The sequence below is a fragment of the Hypanus sabinus genome, chromosome 8 (assembly GCF_030144855.1).
Source record: "Hypanus sabinus isolate sHypSab1 chromosome 8, sHypSab1.hap1, whole genome shotgun sequence".
NCBI classification, from domain to species: domain Eukaryota; kingdom Metazoa; phylum Chordata; class Chondrichthyes; order Myliobatiformes; family Dasyatidae; genus Hypanus; species Hypanus sabinus.
The window spans coordinates 94,024,833-94,041,253 of record NC_082713.1 but is presented as its reverse complement, the minus strand read 5'-3'; positions in this window follow the sequence as shown (position 1 = coordinate 94,041,253).

Here is a 16,421-nt window from a genome sequence, read left to right as displayed (position 1 = left end):
GAAGTTACTTTCAGTAACATTACATTCTCTACACAGTGGAACTTTAGCCTTTGCAGAAGTAAACCAAGTCAATGGCTGTTCCACTGTAAATGGTAACAGGTAGGTTACTGAATTCAGCTTGCATTGGAGTATTCCATGGCAGTGAGCACTCTACATGCAAAATCTATACAGTTCCAAACCACCCAGAGTAGTTATGTACACAACCTTACCACAGAATGCATTGAATAGAATGTAATGCATTCAACTCAATGGAGTGTACAGTTCAATTCTGTTGATAACTACTATGTGCTAACATGATGTAAACATTGTTAGCACACTAACCATACGATTTAGAGTTGACTGCAACCAATTTTATGAGTGTGCTACCTATGCTCCAGAAGTTACTTTCAGTAACATTACCTTCTCTACACAGTGGAACTTTAGCCTTTGCAGAAGTAAACCAAGTCAATGGCTGTTCCACTGTAAATGGTAACAGGTAGGTTACTGAATTCAGCTTGCATTGGAGTATTCCATGGCAGTGAGCACTCTACATGCAAAATCTATACAGTTCCAAACCACCCAGAGTAGTTATGTACACAACCTTACCACAGAATGCATTGAATAGAATGTAATGCATTCAACTCAATGGAGTGTACAGTTCAATTCTGTTGATAACTACTATGTGCTAACATGATGTAAACATTGTTAGCACACTAACCATATGATTTAGAGCTGTCTGCAACCAATGTTATCAGTGTGCTACCTATGCTCCAGAAGTTACTTTCAATAACATTACCTTCGGTACACAGTGGAACTTTAGCCTTTGCAGAAGTAAACCAAGTCAATGGCTGTTCCACTGTAAATGGTAACAGGTAGGTTACCGAATTCAGCTTGCTTTGGAGTATTCCATGGCCGTGAGCACTCTACATGCAATACCTATACAGTTCCAAACCACCCAGAGTAGTTATGTACACAACCTTACCTCAGAATGCATTGAAGAGAAAGTAATGCATTGAACTCAAAGGAGTGTACAGTTGTATTTAGCTCATAACTACTATGTGCTAAGATGATGTAAACATTGTTAGTACACTAATCATATGATTTAGAGTTGTCTGCAACCAATTTTATCAGTGTGCTACCTATGCTCCAGAAGTTACTTTCAATAACATTACCTTCGCTACACAGTGGAACTTTAGACTTTGCAGAAGTAAACCAAGTCAATGGCTGTTCCACTGTAAATGGTAACAGGTAGGTTACTGAAATCAGCATGCATTGGAGTATTCCATGGCACTGACCACTCTACGTGCAATATCTATACAGTTCCAAATCACCCTGAGTAGTCATGTACACAAAGTTACCACAGAATGCATTGAATTGAAAGTGATGCTTTCAACTCAATGGATTGTACAGATCAATTCTGGTGATACCTACTATGTGCTAACATGATGTAAACATTGTTAGTACAGTAACCATATGATTCAGAGTTGTCTGCAACCAATTTTATCAGTGCGCTACCTATGCTCCAGAAGTTACTTTCAGTAACATTACCTTCTCTACACAGTGGAACTTTAGCCTTGGCAGAAGTTAACCAAGTCAATGGCTGTTCCACTGTAAATTGTAACAGGTAGGTTACTGAATTCAGCTTGCATTGGAGTATTCCATGGTACTGAGCACTCTACATGCAATATCTATACAGTTCCAAATCACCCTGAGTAGTTATGTACACAAACTTACCACAGACTGCATTCAATAGAAAGTAATGCATTCAACTCAATGGAGTGTACAGTTCAATGTTGCTGATAACTACTATGTGCTAACATGATGTAAACATTGTTAGCACACTAAACATATGCTTTAGAGTTGTCTGCAACCAATTTTATGAGTGTGCTACCTATGCTCCAGAAGTTACTTTCAGTAACATTACCTTCTCTACACAGTGGAACTTTAGCCTTTGCAGAAGTAAACCAAGTCAATGGCTGTTCCACTGTAAATGGTAACAGGTAGGTTACCGAATTCAGCTTGCTTTGGAGTATTCCATGGACTGAGCACTCTACATGCAAAATCTATATTGTTCCAAGCCACCCAGAGTAGTTATGTACACAACCTTACCTCAGAATGCATTGAATAGAAAGTAATGCATTGAACTCAAAGGAGTGTACAGTTGTATTTAGCTGATAACTACTATGTGCTAAGATGATGTAAACATTGTTAGTACACTAATCATATGATTTAGAGTTGTCTGCAATCAATTTTATCAGTGTGCTACCTATGCTCCAGAAGTTACTTCCAGTAACATTACCTTCGCTACACAGTGGAACTTTAGCCTTCGCAGAAGTAAACCAAGTCAATGGCTGTTCCACTGTAAATTGTAACAGGTAGCTTACTGAATTCAGCTGGCATTGGAGTATTCCATGGCAGTGAGCAGTCTACATGCAAAATCTATACAGTTCCAAACCGCCCAGAGTAGTTATGTACACAACCTTACCACAGAATGCATTGAATAGAAAGTAATGCATTCAACTCAATGGAGTGTACAGTTCAATTCTGCTGATAACTACTATGTGCTAACATGATGTAAACATTGTTAGCACACTAACCATACGATTTAGAGTTGTCTGTAACCAATTTTATGAGTGTGCTACCTATGCTCCAGAAGTTACTTTCAGTAACATTACCTTCTCTACACAGCGGAACTTTAGCCTTTGCAGAAGTAAACCAAATCAATGGCTGTCCCACTGTAAATGCTAACAGGTAGCTTACTGAATTCAGCTTGCATTGGAGTATTCCATGGCCGTGAGCACTCTACATGCAATACCTATACAGTTCCAAACCACCCAGAGTAGTTATGTACACAACCTTACCTCAGAATGCATTGAAGAGAAAGTAATGCATTGAACTCAAAGGAGTGTACAGTTGTATTTAGCTGATAACTACTATGTGCTAAGATGATGTAAACATTGTTAGTACACTAATCATATGATTTAGAGTTGTCTGCAACCAATTTTATCAGTGTGCTACCTATGCTCCAGAAGTTACTGTCAGTAACATTACCTTCGCTACACAGTGGAACTTTAGCCTTTGCAGAAGTAAACCAAGTCAATGGCTGTTCCACTGTAAATGGTAACAGGTAGGTTACTGAATTCAGATTGCATTGGAGTATTCCATGGCACTGAGCACTCTACATGCAAAATCTATACAGTTCCAAACCACCCAGAGAAATTATGTACACAACGTTACCACAGAATGCATTGAATAGAAAGTAATGCAATCAACTCAATGGTGTACAGTTCAATTCTGGTGATAGCTACTATGTGCTAACATGATGTATAACATTGTTAGTACACTAACCATATGATTTAGAGTTGTCTGCAACCAATTTTATCAGTGCGCTACCTATGCTCCAGAAGTTACTTTCAGTAACATTACCTTCTCTACACAGTGGAACTTTAGCCTTTGCAGAAGTAAACCAAGTCAATGGCTGTTCCACTGTAAATGGTAACAGGTAGGTTACTGAATTTAGCTTGCATTGGAGTATTCCATGGACTGAGCACTCTACATGCAAAATCTATACAGTTCCAAACCACCCAGAGTAGTTATGTACACAACCTTACCTCAGAATGCATTGTATAGAAAGTAATGCATTCAACTCAATGCAGTGTACAGTTCTATTTAGCTGATAACTACTATGTGCTAACATGATGTAAACAATGTAAGCACACTAACCATATGATTTAGAGTTGTCTGCAACCAATTTTATGAGTGTGCTACCTATGCTCCAGAATTTACTTTCAGTAACATTACCTTCTCTACACAGTGGAACTTTAGCCTTTGCAGAAGTAAACCAAGTCAATGGCTGTTCCACTGTAAATGGTAACAGGTAGGTTACTGAATTCAGCTTGCATTGGAGTATTCCATGGCAGTGAGCACTCTACATGCAAAATCTATACAGTTCCAAACCACCCAGAGTAGTTATGTACACAACCTTACCACAGAATGCATTGAATAGAAAGTAATGCACTCAACTCAATGGAGTGTACAGTTCAATTCTGCTGATAACTACTATGTGCTAACATGATGTAAACATTGTTAGCACACTAACCATACGATTTAGAGTTGTCTGTAACCAATTTTATGAGTGTGCTACCTATGCTCCAGAAGTTACTTTCAGTAACATTACCTTCTCTACACAGCGGAACTTTAGCCTTTGCAGAAGTAAACCAAATCAATGGCTGTCCCACTGTAAATGCTAACAGGTAGCTTACTGAATTCAGCTTGCATTGGAGTATTCCATGGCCGTGAGCACTCTACATGCAATACCTATACAGTTCCAAACCACCCAGAGCAGTTATGTACACAACCTTACCTCAGAATGCATTGAAGAGAAAGTAATGCATTGAACTCAAAGGAGTGTACAGTTGTATTTAGCTGATAACTACTATGTGCTAAGATGATGTAAACATTGTTAGTACACTAATCATATGATTTAGAGTTGTCTGCAACCAATTTTATCAGTGTGCTACCTATGCTCCAGAAGTTACTGTCAGTAACATTACCTTCGCTACACAGTGGAACTTTAGCCTTTGCAGAAGCAAACCAAGTCAATGGCTGTTCCACTGTAAATGGTAACAGGTAGGTTACTGAATTCAGATTGCATTGGAGTATTCCATGGCACTGAGCACTCTACATGCAAAATCTATACAGTTCCAAACCACCCAGAGAAATTATGTACACAACGTTACCACAGAATGCATTGAATAGAAAGTAATGCAATCAACTCAATGGTGTACAGTTCAATTCTGGTGATAGCTACTATGTGCTAACATGATGTATAACATTGTTAGTACACTAACCATATGATTTAGAGTTGTCTGCAACCAAGTTTTATCAGTGCGCTACCTATGCTCCAGAAGTTACTTTCAGTAACATTACCTTCTCTACACAGTGGAACTTTAGCCTTTGCAGAAGTAAACCAAGTCAATGGCTGTTCCACTGTAAATGGTAACAGGTAGGTTACTGAATTTAGCTTGCATTGGAGTATTCCATGGACTGAGCACTCTACATGCAAAATCTATACAGTTCCAAACCACCCAGAGTAGTTATGTACACAACCTTACCTCAGAATGCATTGTATAGAAATTAATGCATTCAACTCAATGCAGTGTACAGTTCTATTTAGCTGATAACTACTATGTGCTAACATGATGTAAACAATGTAAGCACACTAACCATATGATTTAGAGTTGTCTGCAACCAATTTTATGAGTGTGCTACCTATGCTCCAGAATTTACTTTCAGTAACATTACCTTCTCTACACAGTGGAACTTTAGACTTTGCAGAATTAAACCAAGTCAATGGCTGTTCCACTGTAAATGGTAACAGGTAGGTTACTGAATTCAGCTTGCATTGGAGTATTCCATGGACTGAGCAGTCTACATGCAAAATCTATATAGTTCCAAACCACCCAGAGTAGTTATGTACACAACCGTACCTCAGAATGCATTGAATAGAAAGTAATGCATTCAACTCAATGGTGTACAGTTCTATTTAGTTGATAACTTCTATGTGCTAACATGATGTAAACAATGTTAGCACACTAACCATATGATTTAGAGTTGTCTGCAACCAATTTTATGAGTGTGCTACCTATGCTCCAGAATTTAGTTTCAGTAACATTACCTTCTCTACACAGTGGAACTTTAGCCTTTGCAGAAGTAAACCAAGTCAATGGCTGTTCCACTGTAAATGGTAACAGGTAGCTTACTGAATTCAGCTTGCATTGGAGTATTCCATGGCACTGAGCACTCTACATGCAATATCTATACAGTTCCAAATCACCCAGAGTAGTTATGTACCCTACCTTACCACAGAATGCATTGAATAGAAAGTGATGCTTTCAACTCAATGGAGTGTACAGTTCAATTTTGCTGATAACTACTATGTGCTATCATGATTTAAACATTGTTAGCACACTACCCATATGATTTAGAGTTGTCTGCAACCAATGTTATCAGTGTGCTACCGATACTCCAGAAGTTACTTTCAGTAACATTACCTTCTCTACACAGTGGAACTTTAGCCTTTGCAGAAGTAAACCAAGTCAATGGCTGTTCCACTGTAAATGGTAACAGGTAGGTTACTGAATTCAGCTTGCATTGGAGTATGCCATGGCAGTGAGCACTCTACATGCAAAATCTATACAGTTCCAAACCACCCAGAGTAGTTATGTACACAACCTTACCACAGAATGCATTGAATAGAAAGTAATGCACTCAACTCAATGGAGTGTACAGTTCAATTCTGCTGATAACTACTATGTGCTAACATGATGTAAACATTGTTAGCACACTAACCATACGATTTAGAGTTGTCTGTAACCAATTTTATGAGTGTGCTACCTATGCTCCAGAAGTTACTTTCAGTAACATTACCTTCTCTACACAGCGGAACTTTAGCCTTTGCAGAAGTAAACCAAATCAATGGCTGTCCCACTGTAAATGCTAACAGGTAGCTTACTGAATTCAGCTTGCATTGGAGTATTCCATGGCCGTGAGCACTCTACATGCAATACCTATACAGTTCCAAACCACCCAGAGCAGTTATGTACACAACCTTACCTCAGAATGCATTGAAGAGAAAGTAATGCATTGAACTCAAAGGAGTGTACAGTTGTATTTAGCTGATAACTACTATGTGCTAAGATGATGTAAACATTGTTAGTACACTAATCATATGATTTAGAGTTGTCTGCAACCAATTTTATCAGTGTGCTACCTATGCTCCAGAAGTTACTGTCAGTAACATTACCTTCGCTACACAGTGGAACTTTAGCCTTTGCAGAAGTAAACCAAGTCAATGGCTGTTCCACTGTAAATGGTAACAGGTAGGTTACTGAATTCAGATTGCATTGGAGTATTCCATGGCACTGAGCACTCTACATGCAAAATCTATACAGTTCCAAACCACCCAGAGAAATTATGTACACAACGTTACCACAGAATGCATTGAATAGAAAGTAATGCAATCAACTCAATGGTGTACAGTTCAATTCTGGTGATAGCTACTATGTGCTAACATGATGTATAACATTGTTAGTACACTAACCATATGATTTAGAGTTGTCTGCAACCAATTTTATCAGTGCGCTACCTATGCTCCAGAAGTTACTTTCAGTAACATTACCTTCTCTACACAGTGGAACTTTAGCCTTTGCAGAAGTAAACCAAGTCAATGGCTGTTCCACTGTAAATGGTAACAGGTAGGTTACTGAATTTAGCTTGCATTGGAGTATTCCATGGACTGAGCACTCTACATGCAAAATCTATACAGTTCCAAACCACCCAGAGTAGTTATGTACACAACCTTACCTCAGAATGCATTGTATAGAAAGTAATGCATTCAACTCAATGCAGTGTACAGTTCTATTTGGCTGATAACTACTATGTGCTAACATGATGTAAACAATGTAAGCACACTAACCATATGATTTAGAGTTGTCTGCAACCAATTTTATGAGTGTGCTACCTATGCTCCAGAATTTACTTTCAGTAACATTACCTTCTCTACACAGTGGAACTTTAGCCTTTGCAGAATTAAACCAAGTCAATGGCTGTTCCACTGTAAATGGTAACAGGTAGGTTACTGAATTCAGCTTGCATTGGAGTATTCCATGGACTGAGCAGTCTACATGCAAAATCTATATAGTTCCAAACCACCCAGAGTAGTTATGTACACAACCTTACCTCAGAATGCATTGAATAGAAAGTAATGCATTCAACTCAATGCTGTACAGTTCTATTTAGTTGATAACTTCTATGTGCTAACATGATGTAAACAATGTTAGCACACTAACCATATGATTTAGAGTTGTCTGCAACCAATTTTATGAGTGTGCTACCTATGCTCCAGAATTTAGTTTCAGTAACATTACCTTCTCTACACAGTGGAACTTTAGCCTTTGCAGACGTAAACCAAGTCAATGGCTGTTCCACTGTAAATGGTAACAGGTAGCTTACTGAATTCAGCTTGCATTGGAGTATTCCATGGCACTGAGCACTCTACATGCAATATCTATACAGTTCCAAATCACCCAGAGTAGTTATGTACCCTACCTTACCACAGAATGCATTGAATAGAAAGTGATGCTTTCAACTCAATGGAGTGTACAGTTCAATTTTGCTGATAACTACTATGTGCTATCATGATTTAAACATTGTTAGCACACTACCCATATGATTTAGAGTTGTCTGCAACCAATGTTATCAGTGTGCTACCGATACTCCAAAAGTTACTTTCATTAACATTACCTTCTCTACACAGTGGAACTTTAGCCTTTGCAGAAGTAAACCAAGTCAATGGCTGTTCCACTGTAAATGGTAACAGGTAGGTTACTGAATTCAGATTGCATTGGAGTATTCCATGGCACTGAGCACTCTACATGCAAAATCTATACAGTTCCAAACCACCCAGAGTAGTTATGTACACAACCTTACCACAGAATGCATTGAATAGAATGTAATGCATTCAACTCAATGGAGTGTACAGTTCAATTCTGCTGATAACTACTATGTGCTAACATGATGTAAACATTGTTAGCACACTAACCATACGATTTAGAGTTGTCTGCAACCAATTTTATGAGTGTGCTACCTATGCTCCAGAAGTTACTTTCAGTAACATTACCTTCTCTACACAGTGGAACTTTAGCCTTTGCAGAAGTAAACCAAGTCAATGGCTGTCCCACTGTAAATGGTAACAGGTAGCTTACTGAATTCAGCTTGCATTGGAGTATTCCATGGCACTGAGCACTCTACATGCAATACCTATACAGTTCCAAATCACCCAGAGTAGTTATGTACCCTACCTTACCACAGAATGCATTGAATAGAAAGTGATGCTTTCAACTCAATGGAGTGTACAGTTCAATTTTGCTGATAACTACTATGTGCTATCATGATTTAAACATTGTTAGCACACTACCCATATGATTTAGAGTTGTCTGCAACCAATGTTATCAGTGTGCTACCGATACTCCCGAAGTTACTTTCATTAACATTACCTTCTCTACACAGTGGAACTTTAGCCTTTGCACAAGTAAACCAAGTCAATGGCTGTTCCACTGTAAATGGTAACAGGTAGGTTACTGAATTCAGCTTGCATTGGAGTATTCCATGGCAGTGAGCACTCTACATGCAAAATCTATACAGTTCCAAACCACCCAGAGTAGTTATGTACACAACCTTACCACAGAATGCATTGAATAGAATGTAATGCATTCAACTCAATGGAGTTACAGTTCAATTCTGTTGATAACTACTATGTGCTAACATGATGTAAACATTGTTAGCACACTAACCATACGATTTAGAGTTGTCTGCAACCAATTTTATGAGTGTGCTACCTATGCTCCAGAAGTTACTTTCAGTAACATTACCTTCTCTACACAGTGGAACTTTAGCCTTTGCAGAAGTAAACCAAGTCAATGGCTGTCCCACTGTAAATGGTAACAGGTAGCTTACTGAATTCAGCTTGCATTGGAGTATTCCATGGCCGTGAGCACTCTACATGCAATACCTATACAGTTCCAAACCACCCAGAGTAGTTATGTACACAACCTTACCTCAGAATGCATTGAAGAGAAAGTAATGCATTGAACTCAAAGGAGTGTACAGTTGTATTTAGCTGATAACTACTATGTGCTAAGATGATGTAAACATTGTTAGTACACTAATCATATGATTTAGAGTTGTCTGCAACCAATTTTATCAGTGTGCTACCTATGCTCCAGAAATTACTGTCAGTAACATTACCTTCGCTACACAGTGGAACTTTAGCCTTTGCAGAAGTAAACCAAGACAATGGCTGTTCCACTGTAAATGGTAACAGGTAGGTTACTGAATTCAGATTGCATTGGAGTATTCCATGGCACTGAGCACTCTACATGCAAAATCTATACAGTTCCAAACCACCCAGAGAAATTATGTACACAACGTTACCACAGAATGCATTGAATAGAAAGTAATGCAATCAACTCAATGGTGTACAGTTCAATTCTGGTGATAGCTACTATGTGCTAACATGATGTATAACATTGTTAGTACACTAACCATATGATTTAGAGTTGTCTGCAACCAATTTTATCAGTGCGCTACCTATGCTCCAGAAGTTACTTTCAGTAACATTACCTTCTCTACACAGTGGAACTTTAGCCTTTGCAGAAGTAAACCAAGTCAATGGCTGTTCCACTGTAAATGGTAACAGGTAGGTTACTGAATTTAGCTTGCATTGGAGTATTCCATGGACTGAGCACTCTATATGCAAAATCTATACAGTTCCAAATCACCCAGAGTAGTTATGTACACAACCTTACCTCAGAATGCATTGTATAGAAAGTAATGCATTCAACTCAATGGTGTACAGTTCTATTTAGTTGATAACTTCTATGTGCTAACATGATGTAAACAATGTTAGCACACTAACCATATGATTTAGAGTTGTCTGCAACCAATTTTATGAGTGTGCTACCTATGCTCCAGAATTTAGTTTCAGTAACATTACCTTCTCTACACAGTGGAACTTTAGCCTTTGCAGAAGTAAACCAAGTCAATGGCTGTTCCACTGTAAATGGTAACAGGTAGGTTACTGAATTCAGCTTGCGTTGGAGTATTCCATGGACTGAGCAGTCTACATGCAAAATCTATATAGTTCCAAACCACCCAGAGTAGTTATGTACACAACCTTACCTCAGAATGCATTGAATAGAAAGTAATGCATTCAACTCAATGGTGTACAGTTCTATTTAGTTGATAACTTCTATGTGCTAACATGATGTAAACAATGTTAGCACACTAACCATATGATTTAGAGTTGTCTGCAACCAATTTTATGAGTGTGCTACCTATGCTCCAGAATTTAGTTTCAGTAACATTACCTTCTCTACACAGTGGAACTTTAGCCTTTGCAGAAGTAAACCAAGTCAATGGCTGTTCCACTGTAAATGGTAACAGGTAGCTTACTGAATTCAGCTTGCATTGGAGTATTCCATGGCACTGAGCACTCTACATGCAATATCTATACAGTTCCAAATCACCCAGAGTAGTTATGTACCCTACCTTACCACAGAATGCATTGAATAGAAAGTGATGCTTTCAACTCTATGGAGTGTACAGTTCAATTTTGCTGATAACTACTATGTGCTATCATGATTTAAACATTGTTAGCACACTACCCATATGATTTAGAGATGTCTGCAACCAATGTTATCAGTATGCTACCGATACTCCAGAAGTTACTTTCATTAACATTACCTTCTCTACACAGTGGAACTTTAGCCTTTGCAGTAGTAAACCAAGTCAATGGCTGTTCCACTGTAAATGGTAACAGGTAGGTTACTGAATTCAGCTTGCATTGGAGTATTCCATGGCAGTGAGCACTCTACATGCAAAATCTATACAGTTCCAAACCACCCAGAGTAGTTATGTACACAACCTTACCTCAGAATGCATTGAAGAGAAAGTAATGCATTGAACTCAAAGGAGTGTACAGTTGTATTTAGCTGATAACTACTATGTGCTAAGATGATGTAAACATTGTTAGTACATTAATCATATGATTTGGAGTTGTCAGCAACCAGATTTATGAGTGTGCTACCTATGCTCCAGAAGTTACTTTCAGTAACAATACCTTCTCTACACCGTGGAACTTTAGCCTTTGCAGAAGTAAACCAAGTCAATGGCTGTTCCACTGTAAATGGTAACAGGTAGGTTACTGAATTCAGCTTGCATTGGAGTATTCCATGGACTGAGCAGTCTACATGCAAAATCTATATAGTTCCAAACCACCCAGAGTAGTTATGTACACAACCTTACCTCAGAATGCATTGAATAGAAAGTAATGCATTCAACTCAATGGTGTACAGTTCTATTTAGTTGATAACTTCTATGTGCTAACATGATGTAAACAATGTTAGCACACTAACCATATGATTTAGAGTTGTCTGCAACCAATTTTATGAGTGTGCTACCTATGCTCCAGAATTTAGTTTCAGTAACATTACCTTCTCTACACAGTGGAACTTTAGCCTTTGCAGAAGTAAACCAAGTCAATGGCTGTTCCACTGTAAATGGTAACAGGTAGCTTACTGAATTCAGCTTGCATTGGAGTATTCCATGGCACTGAGCTCTCTACATGCAATATCTATACTGTTCCAAATCACCCAGAGTAGTTATGTACCCTACCTTACCACAGAATGCATTGAATAGAAAGTGATGCTTTCAACTCAATGGAGTGTACAGTTCAATTTTGCTGATAACTACTATGTGCTATCATGATTTAAACATTGTTAGCACACTACCCATATGATTTAGAGTTGTCTGCAACCAATGTTATCAGTGTGCTACCGATACTCCCGAAGTTACTTTCATTAACATTACCTTCTCTACACAGTGGAACTTTAGCCTTTGCACAAGTAAACCAAGTCAATGGCTGTTCCACTGTAAATGGTAACAGGTAGGTTACTGAATTCAGCTTGCATTGGAGTATTCCATGGCAGTGAGCACTCTACATGCAAAATCTATACAGTTCCAAACCACCCAGAGTAGTTATGTACACAACCTTACCACAGAATGCATTGAATAGAATGTAATGCATTCAACTCAATGGAGTTACAGTTCAATTCTGTTGATAACTACTATGTGCTAACATGATGTAAACATTGTTAGCACACTAACCATACGATTTAGAGTTGTCTGCAACCAATTTTATGAGTGTGCTACCTATGCTCCAGAAGTTACTTTCAGTAACATTACCTTCTCTACACAGTGGAACTTTAGCCTTTGCAGAAGTAAACCAAGTCAATGGCTGTCCCACTGTAAATGGTAACAGGTAGCTTACTGAATTCAGCTTGCATTGGAGTATTCCATGGCCGTGAGCACTCTACATGCAATACCTATACAGTTCCAAACCACCCAGAGTAGTTATGTACACAACCTTACCTCAGAATGCATTGAAGAGAAAGTAATGCATTGAACTCAAAGGAGTGTACAGTTGTATTTAGCTGATAACTACTATGTGCTAAGATGATGTAAACATTGTTAGTACACTAATCATATGATTTAGAGTTGTCTGCAACCAATTTTATCAGTGTGCTACCTATGCTCCAGAAATTACTGTCAGTAACATTACCTTCGCTACACAGTGGAACTTTAGCCTTTGCAGAAGTAAACCAAGACAATGGCTGTTCCACTGTAAATGGTAACAGGTAGGTTACTGAATTCAGATTGCATTGGAGTATTCCATGGCACTGAGCACTCTACATGCAAAATCTATACAGTTCCAAACCACCCAGAGAAATTATGTACACAACGTTACCACAGAATGCATTGAATAGAAAGTAATGCAATCAACTCAATGGTGTACAGTTCAATTCTGGTGATAGCTACTATGTGCTAACATGATGTATAACATTGTTAGTACACTAACCATATGATTTAGAGTTGTCTGCAACCAATTTTATCAGTGCGCTACCTATGCTCCAGAAGTTACTTTCAGTAACATTACCTTCTCTACACAGTGGAACTTTAGCCTTTGCAGAAGTAAACCAAGTCAATGGCTGTTCCACTGTAAATGGTAACAGGTAGGTTACTGAATTTAGCTTGCATTGGAGTATTCCATGGACTGAGCACTCTATATGCAAAATCTATACAGTTCCAAATCACCCAGAGTAGTTATGTACACAACCTTACCTCAGAATGCATTGTATAGAAAGTAATGCATTCAACTCAATGGTGTACAGTTCTATTTAGTTGATAACTTCTATGTGCTAACATGATGTAAACAATGTTAGCACACTAACCATATGATTTAGAGTTGTCTGCAACCAATTTTATGAGTGTGCTACCTATGCTCCAGAATTTAGTTTCAGTAACATTACCTTCTCTACACAGTGGAACTTTAGCCTTTGCAGAAGTAAACCAAGTCAATGGCTGTTCCACTGTAAATGGTAACAGGTAGGTTACTGAATTCAGCTTGCGTTGGAGTATTCCATGGACTGAGCAGTCTACATGCAAAATCTATATAGTTCCAAACCACCCAGAGTAGTTATGTACACAACCTTACCTCAGAATGCATTGAATAGAAAGTAATGCATTCAACTCAATGGTGTACAGTTCTATTTAGTTGATAACTTCTATGTGCTAACATGATGTAAACAATGTTAGCACACTAACCATATGATTTAGAGTTGTCTGCAACCAATTTTATGAGTGTGCTACCTATGCTCCAGAATTTAGTTTCAGTAACATTACCTTCTCTACACAGTGGAACTTTAGCCTTTGCAGAAGTAAACCAAGTCAATGGCTGTTCCACTGTAAATGGTAACAGGTAGCTTACTGAATTCAGCTTGCATTGGAGTATTCCATGGCACTGAGCACTCTACATGCAATATCTATACAGTTCCAAATCACCCAGAGTAGTTATGTACCCTACCTTACCACAGAATGCATTGAATAGAAAGTGATGCTTTCAACTCTATGGAGTGTACAGTTCAATTTTGCTGATAACTACTATGTGCTATCATGATTTAAACATTGTTAGCACACTACCCATATGATTTAGAGATGTCTGCAACCAATGTTATCAGTATGCTACCGATACTCCAGAAGTTACTTTCATTAACATTACCTTCTCTACACAGTGGAACTTTAGCCTTTGCAGTAGTAAACCAAGTCAATGGCTGTTCCACTGTAAATGGTAACAGGTAGGTTACTGAATTCAGCTTGCATTGGAGTATTCCATGGCAGTGAGCACTCTACATGCAAAATCTATACAGTTCCAAACCACCCAGAGTAGTTATGTACACAACCTTACCTCAGAATGCATTGAAGAGAAAGTAATGCATTGAACTCAAAGGAGTGTACAGTTGTATTTAGCTGATAACTACTATGTGCTAAGATGATGTAAACATTGTTAGTACATTAATCATATGATTTGGAGTTGTCAGCAACCAGATTTATGAGTGTGCTACCTATGCTCCAGAAGTTACTTTCAGTAACAATACCTTCTCTACACCGTGGAACTTTAGCCTTTGCAGAAGTAAACCAAGTCAATGGCTGTTCCACTGTAAATGGTAAAAGGTAGGTTACTGAATTCAGCTTGCATTGGAGTATTCCATGGACTGAGCAGTCTACATGCAAAATCTATATAGTTCCAAACCACCCAGAGTAGTTATGTACACAACCTTACCTCAGAATGCATTGAATAGAAAGTAATGCATTCAACTCAATGGTGTACAGTTCTATTTAGTTGATAACTTCTATGTGCTAACATGATGTAAACAATGTTAGCACACTAACCATATGATTTAGAGTTGTCTGCAACCAATTTTATGAGTGTGCTACCTATGCTCCAGAATTTAGTTTCAGTAACATTACCTTCTCTACACAGTGGAACTTTAGCCTTTGCAGAAGTAAACCAAGTCAATGGCTGTTCCACTGTAAATGGTAACAGGTAGCTTACTGAATTCAGCTTGCATTGGAGTATTCCATGGCACTGAGCTCTCTACATGCAATATCTATACTGTTCCAAATCACCCAGAGTAGTTATGTACCCTACCTTACCACAGAATGCATTGAATAGAAAGTGATGCTTTCAACTCAATGGAGTGTACAGTTCAATTTTGCTGATAACTACTATGTGCTATCATGATTTAAACATTGTTAGCACACTACCCATATGATTTAGAGTTGTCTGCAACCAATGTTATCAGTGTGCTACCGATACTCCCGAAGTTACTTTCATTAACATTACCTTCTCTACACAGTGGAACTTTAGCCTTTGCACAAGTAAACCAAGTCAATGGCTGTTCCACTGTAAATGGTAACAGGTAGGTTACTGAATTCAGCTTGCATTGGAGTATTCCATGGCAGTGAGCACTCTACATGCAAAATCTATACAGTTCCAAACCACCCAGAGTAGTTATGTACACAACCTTACCACAGAATGCATTGAATAGAATGTAATGCATTCAACTCAATGGAGTTACAGTTCAATTCTGTTGATAACTACTATGTGCTAACATGATGTAAACATTGTTAGCACACTAACCATACGATTTAGAGTTGTCTGCAACCAATTTTATGAGTGTGCTACCTATGCTCCAGAAGTTACTTTCAGTAACATTACCTTCTCTACACAGTGGAACTTTAGCCTTTGCAGAAGTAAACCAAGTCAATGGCTGTCCCACTGTAAATGGTAACAGGTAGCTTACTGAATTCAGCTTGCATTGGAGTATTCCATGGCCGTGAGCACTCTACATGCAATACCTATACAGTTCCAAACCACCCAGAGTAGTTATGTACACAACCTTACCTCAGAATGCATTAAAGAGAAAGTAATGCATTGAACTCAAAGGAGTGTACAGTTGTATTTAGCTGATAACTACTATGTG